The sequence below is a fragment of the Pan paniscus genome, chromosome 11, assembly GCF_029289425.2.
Source record: "Pan paniscus chromosome 11, NHGRI_mPanPan1-v2.0_pri, whole genome shotgun sequence".
Classification (NCBI taxonomy): domain Eukaryota; kingdom Metazoa; phylum Chordata; class Mammalia; order Primates; family Hominidae; genus Pan; species Pan paniscus.
Window position 1 is genome coordinate 3,963,051 of NC_073260.2, and position 10,265 is coordinate 3,973,315.

General features: G+C 55.0%; 2 long non-coding RNA genes across 3 annotated transcripts in view; one reads left to right on the forward strand and one right to left on the reverse strand.

Annotated features, from left to right (window-relative positions):
* The window catches only part of LOC129398723 (uncharacterized), a 96,561-nt gene extending 90,481 nt beyond the window's left edge, over nt 1-6,080 (forward strand). Inside the window, exon 3 of the long non-coding RNA XR_010108993.1 lies at nt 4,628-6,080. This is a non-coding gene — a long non-coding RNA (uncharacterized LOC129398723). The remainder of the gene's footprint in view (nt 1-4,627) is intronic.
* LOC117974395 (uncharacterized) lies at nt 1,381-10,035 on the reverse strand. 2 transcript variants are annotated; one of them, XR_008626627.1, is made up of 4 exons: nt 9,898-10,035; nt 4,017-9,314; nt 2,236-2,372; nt 1,381-2,028 (listed from the first exon to the last, which is right to left on the reverse strand). It is a non-coding gene; the product is annotated as an uncharacterized LOC117974395 (long non-coding RNA). The 2 variants fall into 2 exon arrangements; XR_008626628.1 differs by having other exon boundaries at nt 1,381-2,031.
* Between the last annotated feature and the right edge of the window lie 230 nt (nt 10,036-10,265).

The window sequence follows — 10,265 nt, forward strand, 5'->3', positions numbered from 1 at the left end:
CCTCCACCTGGCCTGCTGACTCTCAGTTTGCTCAAAGCAAAACCAATTTGGGCTCCTGATTTGTTCTCCCTCCCTCCTCTCCAAGAAATAAATTGTATCTGTTTATTGCACAAATAATACTGGCCACATAGAAAAATGAGACATTCCTGAAAACTGAAAAAAAGAGAGAAAAATCCCATCTCACTACCTGGAAGTAAACCCCCATTTATAATTTATGGATCATTCCTCCATGTATGTAAGGTGTAGCGTTTTGTAGTATCCACATTTGCTGTTTGTAACCTGTTAATTTCACTCAACAGTTTACTGTGGACACAGAGTTGTGTCAATAACCGCGTTTCTACCCATGGTGTGAGCCGCTGTCTGTGTGGCGCTGGACTGAGCACACACACCGGCATTTATGTCTACTTCACAGTGTATTCAAACACCTGTGTGCACACCCTTCATTATTTCCCGAGGATACACTTCTAGAAGTAGGATTTCTGGGTCAGAGGTTATGTATGTATATATATTTTTCCATAATAAATATATTTTTATAGGTTTTGTTTGTTTGTTTGTTTTGAGACAGAGTCTTGCTCTGTCACCCAGGCTGGAGTGCAGGGTCAAGATCTCGGCTTACTGCAACCTCCACCTCCTGGGTTCAAGCAGTTCTCCTGCCTCAGTCTTCCAAGTAGCTGGGATTACCCATGCCCGGATAATTTTTATATTATTAGTGGAGACAGCGTTTCACCATATTGGCCAGGCTGGTCTCAAACTCCTGACCTCAGGTGATCTACCTGCCTCGGCCTCCCAAAGTGCTTGGATTACAGGTGTGAGCCATGGTGCCCGGCCTTTGTAGTGTTTTTTTAAAAAACTAGTTTTATGGAAATGTAATTCACACCCCATACAATTATCCCAGTATATTCCCCACCCACCCTTCTTCCAGTACATTGAGATAACTTAGTAGATACCAGCTCAGTGGTTTCTAGTATATTCAGTGTTCTACATCTACCACCACAATCAATTTTAGAACATTTTCTAGACCCGGTACCTCTGGGCACTCATTGCCTCCCACTCCCCGAGCCCTGGTGGCCACTCATCTGCTCTCACCTGCGGGTTTACCTATTCTGAGCGCTTTGCACGTGGGAAGTCCTGCTACACCCGCCTTTTGTGCGGGGCTCCTTCCCCTGAGCATACTGTGCTGAGGTTTGCCCACGTGGAGGCGCATGTTGGAACATCGTTCCCTGCTACTGCCTGGTAAAATCCCATCGTGTGGAGATGGCACGTGTATTTTTAAGGGGTTTAATGAACGCTACCACGCAGGGCTGCTGAAAGGCCGCTTTCATTTCTGCACAGCAGGAGACGGGAGTGTCCACTTCTGCCTCCTCTTTTAGGTCAGTATATTCTCCTGGGGCCGGCGTCAGGCATATCCTCGTCTGTAGGCTCAGTTGGGGGTATCTGCGTTAGGGATGATGGAGGGTGCCGTGCAGACGGCGTCACAGCTGGGGTCAGATGGGACCCCAGGAGGCTGGTGATGATCTCCAGGTTGTCACAGCAGTCTTAAAACAATCTTCAAAGCAGAAGAATTTTAATTCACCTTAATTTTAAAATGCCATAGTATAAAGCGGATTTTTTTTTTTTTATTTTAGTTGATGTTGGAAAATTGGTATATATAGCTCCTGAAATCTAACACACAGCAGAGGGCTGGCCACTTCTGAAAAAGTGTGGTTGCTACGACAATGCAGAAAGAGGCCGTTAGGATTTACCACATGGCGGGGGACTCAGAACCTGCCCCCTCTCCTTTGGGTCACCTTTGTGCCCGCAGGTTTAGGGGAGCTGCGACCGCCTCCTCTAAGCCTGCAGTAACCCCCCTCCTGCTCACTGCTCCCTGGGGTTCCACCCTCTATCCAGTACTTTCTGGGTTGGGCAAGGCCTGCGTCCAGCCTTCCTGTCGCGTGGGAACTCTGGCCTGCCAAGGCCAGACCCGCAATCCAGCTCCTTTTGCTTTGCCTGTGGGTTGCAGCTCTGGGATTCACCACTCCAGGCCAGGCTCTGCTGAAGTCATAAATACGAAGCCTAGAAATAGCAACTCCGGCTGCCAGCGCCGAGTCGAAGCTCACACCCATCCCCTTCCCCGGCCCCGTCTTCCCTTGCACAGTTGGGCTATCCCCTTCCCAGCAGGAAGCGGGTTTGAGGAAGGACAGGTCTGGGGAAGTGCATTCCCACCCAGAACTCTCACCTCACTGGAGTTGTCCTTACCCCAAGAGCACCAGGGGCCTGGCCTCCAAAGAATGCCCGGATGGTTAGGGAGGGGCCGTCGACACAGGGGCCGGGCAGGCCGTCAGCAGTCTGTAGCTCTCCCACCACAACTGGAGCTGGCTGAAGGACCCCTTGGGCTGCAGGAGGAACAGCGAGAAGGGTCAGGAGGTTGAGGGCCCCTTTTGGGGTCTGGAATGGCATTGCTCTGGTCTGCAGAATGTGCAAGTCACCTCCAGCCCGGTTCAAACTCCCTGGGATGAGTGCCTCAAAGGAACACAGCAAAATTCAATAGAAAAGGCTGCCCTAAACCTCCTCCCCAGGATAAGACCCCATAAGAATAGAGGCTGAGCTCCCCGACACTCCAGGAATTTCTCCATTCTCTTGAAGTGGACTGAGAAAAGGGTCACATATGTAACCAAATGCCAGCCTCCTCTGGAGAAGGCCACTGCCTTCAGGAGTGGGGTGGCTCCCAGCGGTGGCCCAGGCCTTGTCCCAGGAGAAGGGCCCCATCTGACATTTGTCTGGAGAAGAAGAGGTACAAACTGACCCCTACCTTCCAGCCCAAGCTTGGGTGCAATTAATATTTCATACCCGAAGAAGACGCTGACATTTTGCTGGATGGCTTCAGTTAGCTCTGGAGCCTCGTTCTCATGCTAATAATCAGCTTGCTTATTATAATGGTTTATTAATCTATTTCACAGTGTGAAGTCATACAGTGTGTTTCACAGATACCTCCTGCTGCTGCCTGGATTGGGTAGAAATGACTCAGGCCCTGTGATTGCTTGTTAAAGGGGTTCAGTTCTTGGAGGACAGGGGTGTGGGGTTAAATGGGGGTAGAAGGCTCACAGCTCTGACCATTTCTTTGTTTCCTGGAGGCTGCGAGGGCCCTTTTGGACAGAGCACAGTGGCATGTGGCCCATGGGTAGAGTTGCAGATTTTTCTTTTCTGGCTTTGTTGACATCCTCCCTTGACTGAATTCCCCAAAGGTAGGCTGAGAAACTATTGGGAAATTCTTTAGAGGAATTTCTCAAGAGAAACTTTGGCATGGGGCTGGGGATCAGGGGAGATGGGAGATAGTAGAATCATTTGGGTGGGCAATTTTTTATTTCTATTTTTTGTATAAAGGTGTTTACACATATTCTGTATCACATGACCTACCATCCTGGCCAGAGGTGAGCATCTGAGCCCCAGGCAGCCACCCGCAGACTCTGCAATGGCTATGAGTTGGCCTCATGCTACAGCACTGCCTGGCAGGGCTAACCTGCCCACCATAGACAATGTATGGGGGCACGTATACAGAACCAAGAACGTGGTGGGGGCAGAAGCTGCAGATGTTCAGGGGGGTGGCTGCAGCAGGGGCCACATCAGTGGGGGAGGGAGCATCTGTGGTAGCCAGCTGCTGGGTCTCACCTGCATCTGGGACAGCAGCTCCTTGAGAGGCCACTCCGGGCAGCTGTCCTGGGCCCCAGGGCCCCTTCCCTATCTTTGTAAGACACTCCTATTGCCCAAGGATGTGAGTGTCTCCAATGCTTGCAAACGGAATCTTTAAACAAGACTACCATCTTGCCAGGACCTCTCTAACTTCATGTTCCCATTTCAAAAAGCCCCATTTCCCCAGACCTGCTGGCTTCCCTGGCTCCTCCTGAGGAGGCCTCTTGCTTACCCTATACAGTGGGGCTGGTGGGCTCACCCATGGGCTTTTATCCCACTGACTCCCTGCATGGCCTCCCTCTGGAATGGGAACAGGGCTCCATCCCTCCAACCCCTCCGAGGATACTCACGTGGCAAGGGGTGTGGAAGGCTGGGGAGGGTGAGACATGGCTCACAGTCGGTGGGGGTGGGCACCTACTCTTGCTGAAGGCTGGTCCAGGAGCTGAGAGTCCAGTTGTTCCTGGGGTCTCATTGTGGGCAGCCTGTGTGGGGCCAGGACTAGGTGAGAAAGGGTTTCTCTTTGCCAGCTGCTGCGAGAGTTCCTCTCGAGGAAAGAGCTGCCTGCACTTGGAAAAGCATCGAAAGTTGCTGCTTTAGGAAGGGGAAGGCCACCCGGCTATGCCTGGGGAGTGCCGGGGGCTTGCGGGTCAGGAAGCAGAGGAGAGCAGGTGTGGCAGAGCTGAGCTTCTGTGAGGGCAGCTGGAGTCCCAGCTCTGAAATATGGCGAAAGAGATGCTTTTAACCTGAAATAATTTCAAAATAGAAATAAAAGTTGTAAAAGAGGACAGACATGTCCCGTGTACCCTGCACTCAGCTTTTCCTGACGTGAATATCCTGCATAACTATAATACAAGTGCCAAGACATTAACGCTGGGTGATACTGTTAGCTAAGCTACAGACCCCATTTGGATTTTGCCAGTTTTTTTCTTTTTTTTAAACCAATGTTCTTTTCCTGTTTTAGGATCTGATCCACTGTCCTCCACCTCCAGATGCCATGCTGCATTTTGCCATCAGGCCTCCCCAGCCTCTAACCTATGACATCTCTCCATTCTTGCCTTGTCTCTTCCTTTGGGTCAGCACGGGCCAGTGGCTCTGTGAACTCTCCCTCCATTTGGGCTCCTGAGACCGTTTTTAATGATAAGATGGAGGCTCTGCACTTTTGGCAGGAATTTTGAAGAACGGAAGGGCCCTTCTGTGTGCATTCCATCGTGGAAGCGTGACATGGATAAGTCTTTTGAGGAGGCTGACCCCGACGATGGAGGACACTGGCGCCTGCTGGGTTTCTCCAGTGGGAAGTCACCATTTTTCTCTTTGAAATTAATAAATACCTCAAGGGAGACACTCGAAACCAACGCAGGCCTGTCGTCCCCTCAAGTTTGTTTATTGATTTGTGTGTCCGTCGGTGGCTCTCGGTGGCAATGCTTATGTCTGTGGTCTTCTCACCGAGACACTCTCTCAAGTTTGTTTATTGATCTGTGTGTCTGTCGGTGGGTCTCGGTGGCAATGCTTATGTCTGTGGTCTTCTCACCGTGACACCCTGTTTCCCTCATTCCTTCCACGTTTACCAATGAGATTTCTTCTCAAAGAAGAGCTGTTTCTTCTCCCCCATTTAATGTCAGCAGCAGCACTTTGCCTAAGGTGAGAGTGTGCTCCTCCGGGCCTCCTGGGAACCGAGGCGGCAGGGGGCTCCATTGGGAGAGGCAGAGGCCCCAGGGGTATCTTTTCGCCTTGCCAAGGGCTGGTTGCCTTCCCCGCTGTCCTGGCGCTGACCCTCACCGCGTTGATGTATGCCACAGGATGATGGCATACTGTCTCCCCATGCAGCCCGCAGAGACAGCCCCAAACTGTCTTTTGTCAGTTATTTATTTATACCGGTATGGACCCAGGGACATTTATTTGTTTATTGCTACTGTTATTTCTTTTTCTTTTCTTTTTTTTTTTGAGATGGAGTCTTGCACTGTTGCCTGGGCTGGAGTGCAGTGGCGTGATCTCGGCTCACTGCAACCTCCGCCTCCCAGGTTCAAGCGATTCTCCTGCCTCAGCCTCCCGAGTAGCTGGGATTACAGGCACCTGTCACCATGCCCGGCTAATTTTTTGTATCTTTACTAGAGACAGGGTTTCACCATGTTGACCAGACTGGTCTGGAACTCCTGACCTCATGATCCACCCGCCTCAGCCTCCCAAGTGCTGGGATTACAGGCATGAGCCACCGCACCTGGCCTATTTCTTTCCTTTCTTTGGCTGTGGGAGCCACTTTAGTTTGCCCCTGTGTCCCTTTGACATGTGTTGGTGGTTCTGAAAGCCTCTTCCTTCCTGACCTCATGGGACGCTCCAGGCTCACCTGCCTTTTCCCTGCTCCAGGCCCAGAATCAGCCTCTTCTCCAAGGAGGCCAAGAGATGAAAAAAAAAAAGAAGTGAAATTGACAACTTTGCCTCTTCTGTCCGTCAGCTTTCAATGCCCTCCTTCCACCCCGTGTCACCCCGGTCACCTGTCCCCCGTCCGCTGTCCCAGTCCCGGTGGGTGGTGTCCGGCAGTGTTGGGGTGGGTCCCACATTTGGGCTGGCAGAAGGGCAAGGATGAGGAAGTGGCGTCGGGACAGGCAGAGGAGGAGAACGCTTCTGGGTGGAGACTCATCCTGGCTCATGGCTGGCAGGAGCTGCTGGGGCCCGTGGGGCTGGGGGAGCCTGGTAGCTGGTGGGGGGTTTTTCTGGAAATCGAGTTGGAGGAGGCTGGCCTGCGGCCGAGCCCCTCAGAGAGGGCCTGGCTGACCACAGACTGGGAGGCATCCGAGTGATCTTATCAGACTCTAAGGGCAAGGACCCCAGGTTGAGAAGAAGGAGGGGCACTGGGAACCCTGCCTGCAAACACCCCCACCCACACCCACCCATTTCAGCCAGGAGTCTGTGCTCTGCGCGCTCCTTGCCGTCCACACCCGCCCGTTTCAGCCAGGAGTCTGTGCTCTGCGCGCTCCTTGCCTTCCACACCCGCCCGTTTCAGCCAGGAGTCTGTGTTCTGCGCGCTCCTCGCTGTCCACACCCGCCCGTTTCAGCCAGGAGTCTGTTCTGCCCGCTCCTCGCTGTCCACACCCGCCTGTTTCAGCCAGGAGTCTGTTCTGCGCGCTCCTTGCTGACTGCCTGCTCCTCAGCATCCTGCATCCACGGCATGGGTCCCATCCTGACCTAAGCTCTACTAGAGCCCCAAGGGCTATTGAGAACTCTTCGCTCTGGCTGGAGGATGACCTTGAACCAGATCCCCAGCCGAGCCCCCAGACCATATTGAGTCTCTGACTCTTGACTCTGGTTGAGTTCCTGACACTGCTGGCCCTTTTATCAATGACCAGTAAGTCCCTGCCAATTGCAAAGCCCTCTACAAACCCCAAAGCCCCTTCCTCATGCACCTGTGAACACACACTTGTGCCCTCCCACTGGGCAAGCTCTGTCTGCCTGCTACTCCTCGGGAAGCTCTGGGCTGTCCTGCCACTGGCTGGTTTATATCAGGCTCCCCGACCTACACCTGTTCTGGTTCCAGCCTGATGCCCCGCCCCAGAGCTGGCTGCTGGGTCCTTCTGCGGCTCTCACTGATGTCATCAGACCACCCATCCTCCCCATTCCCCACCCCCTGCGGGCTGGGGACGCGCCCTGGGAGCTCAGCACTGGAGCGGGTCCTTTTTCACCATTACTGAGTCGTGTCTGCCTTTTCATGCCAGGATGCCAACCTTGGCAAAGACCGCCTGTGAGAGCTGTAGATGCTCATCCTGGGGCCCGGCAGCTCGCCTCAGGGCCTGCACCATGGAGACAGGGAGAGAGGGGACTGGCTGTCCCTAGGGGAGCCGGGAGTGTGGGGGCCACAGGTCCAGGCTTGTCTTGGGTTAGGGTTAGAGACCACGTGGATTAGGTACTCCCAGAGACTAGGGCTTGGGCCCCGGTTGGAAGCTCAGCCTCAGAGTTTGAAGGGAGAAAGTTTAGGCGGAAGTTTGGAGGAGAGAACTTGGGACTTGGATGGAGCCAGCGGCCCTGGCCAAGGAGATGACCCAAGTCTCCCACCTGAGCTTTGTTTTGCTCACCTGGACACAGTGCTGTGACATCCAGGCTGCCGTTGTGAGGCGTGAACGAGGCGCTGCAGAGGGACCTGGTAGAGCTCGAAGATCAGGCAGACTTGACCTGGTGGCGCCAGGTGCTGTGGGGGCTCAAAGTGATGATGACACCGTGTGGGAGCTCTGGGCAAGGGGGCAAGGGGGGTGGCACCCAGGGACGGGTTGCTGGCAGCCCTGAGGGGCGGGGGCTGGACAGGCGTGGCACAGGCATCTCCCACCCACACAGACCCCTCTGCTCACCTCCTGCTGGGCCCCAGCGAGGACTTCTGACTCCTTCCTGCTTCCCTTCCCGCCCACGGCCCCACGCAGCCCTGGGCGCTCTCTCTGGTGCAGGGGAGTCTCACCGTGTGCTCCCTGGACCGGCAGATCAGTAGCCCCCGGGAAGTTGCTAGACACGCACATTCTCAGGTTCCACCCCAGACCCGCTGCATGGGATGCTCCGGTGGGGCCCACATACAGCAGGTGCTGAGGCCCTGGCTGGAGAACGGTCCTGGCCTGAGTGAGATCTGGGTGCTTGCCCCCAGGAGCTCCCATTGCCGCTGGACACATAGCAGGGGCATTGGCACGTGCTTACAGTGGGCGGGAACCCACTCGGTGCCTTGCGAGTCTCACAGAGTATACAACATAGACATGATGTTTCCCCCACCTCCCCAGAGGGGAAACCGAGGCACAGTTGCTGCAGCACTTTGCCTAAGGTGAGAGTGTGCTCCTCCGGGCCTCCTGGGAACCGAGCCAGCAGAGGGTTCAGCAGGGAGAGGCAGAGACCCCGGGGGTGTCTTTTCCGCTTGCCAAGGGCTGGTTGCCCTCCCCGCTGCCCCGGCGCCGACCCTCGCCCGCGTGGCACAGGATGATGGGTTGAGGGCCGCAGTCTGTCTCCCCACGCAGCCCGCAGAGACAGCCCATGCTGCCTTCTTGGTGTCGCAGGCATTTAAATTGCCATTTTATTTAAATTTATGTCCAAAGATACAGGCGGAGAAAGGGCCATTTCAAAGTCAGTTTCTGCTTTATGTCTTTATGGGGGATCGTGTCGGGCAGCTGCTGGAAATACTGTGCATGTCCCAGCACAACAGAGGGTCACGTGGGCTCTGGCTGGTGCAGGGAGGAGGCTCCACTTCCAGGATGGGGAGCTCTTGCTTTGTACCCCAAGCCCAGACGGAGCCCCTGCCCACTCCAGGCTAAGCCCTGGTCCCAGGCCCAGACCGAGCTCACATCCAGTCACACAGTAAGTGCTGAGCCTGGCTCTTGGCCGAGCCCTGATCAGCCCCGAGCCTGGCCCATATTCATTCTTTTATGAACTCGTACTATTGCTTATGGCATGGTAGGTTTAACGGGAACTCTTACAGTTTCACAGACATCTCCAGGCAAATCTGTTCAGCAAAGGCACAGTTCCAGTGCCCCACGGTTCCACGCAGCTGATGCCTACAGCTGGAGGAACATCTGCCCACACCCTGAGCTGACGAGCTGGGAAGGGTGGGCTGCTCCTCACACCCCTTCCTTGTGCAGAGAACAGCAGCAGCCGCAGCCCGGAGAGCCGCTGCCCGGCATCTGGGAGCCCTGGAAAGGCCAACGTGGGTGTCAGCGGCCCGGTGACCCCAGCTTCCTCATGAGACCGCAGCTGAGTCTGACTTCCTTGAGGTTTCTCTTCTTTAAAATGGGGCTGGGACTCTCTACCCTCCCAGGGGGTTTTTCAGGTTGAGTGGGAGCCCACCCAGAAAAGCACTTTGCAAACCACAGTACAGGGGATCCTGGAGTCCCAGCACCCCCGAGGTAGGACACCTGTGCCGAAGCACCAGATCCTGATATTCTCGGGCCTGGGCCTTGGGCTCCTCCAGAGACCCCCGGGATTTGCATATGAGAAGTGGGTCCAGTAAGGGTTAGGCCTGAGCCAGGGCAGGGAGTGTGCTGGCAGATGAGGCCCGAGCCTGGGCTGGGCCCAGGGAGGCTTCCTGAGCTCGATTTTCCTCCGTCTCACCCTCACACCGATCTCTGCACATGCCTTTAGCTGCAGCTGCCTTCGTCTCTGTCTAGAACCGGGGTGCAGTGTGGGGTGGGAGTCAGTGTGTGCCACCCGCTGTGGCCCAGCACCCTCTTTGCAGGTCCCTGGCATCTCCACCCGCCCCACCTGCCCATTTCTTACCTTGTTCCACCCCACCTGCTCATTTCTGACTTTGTTGGCAAATCCTTGGGCTGTAGTGAGTCAGAGACTTGATCGGAATCTGTGGCGTTGGCGTGGGTGGGTGGCCCTGGGAAGGTGGAACAACTTGCTAGATTGAGTCCTGCCAGGGAGGGGGGTGCGGGAGGTGGGAGGAGCTGCAGATGGAGAGCAGCAGAAATGCCGCCTGGCGTCCAGGCCCTCCCGAGAGGAGCGAGGGGCTTCTCCGTGTATCTAAAGGGAACGTGGCCCAGACGCCAGCACCCTGCACCTTGTTGCCTGGGAGCCGGGTTTCAGTTTCCCCACCTGTGCTTTTCATCTCAGGGGCTGGTGGTGAGAAAACTGAGCGTGCC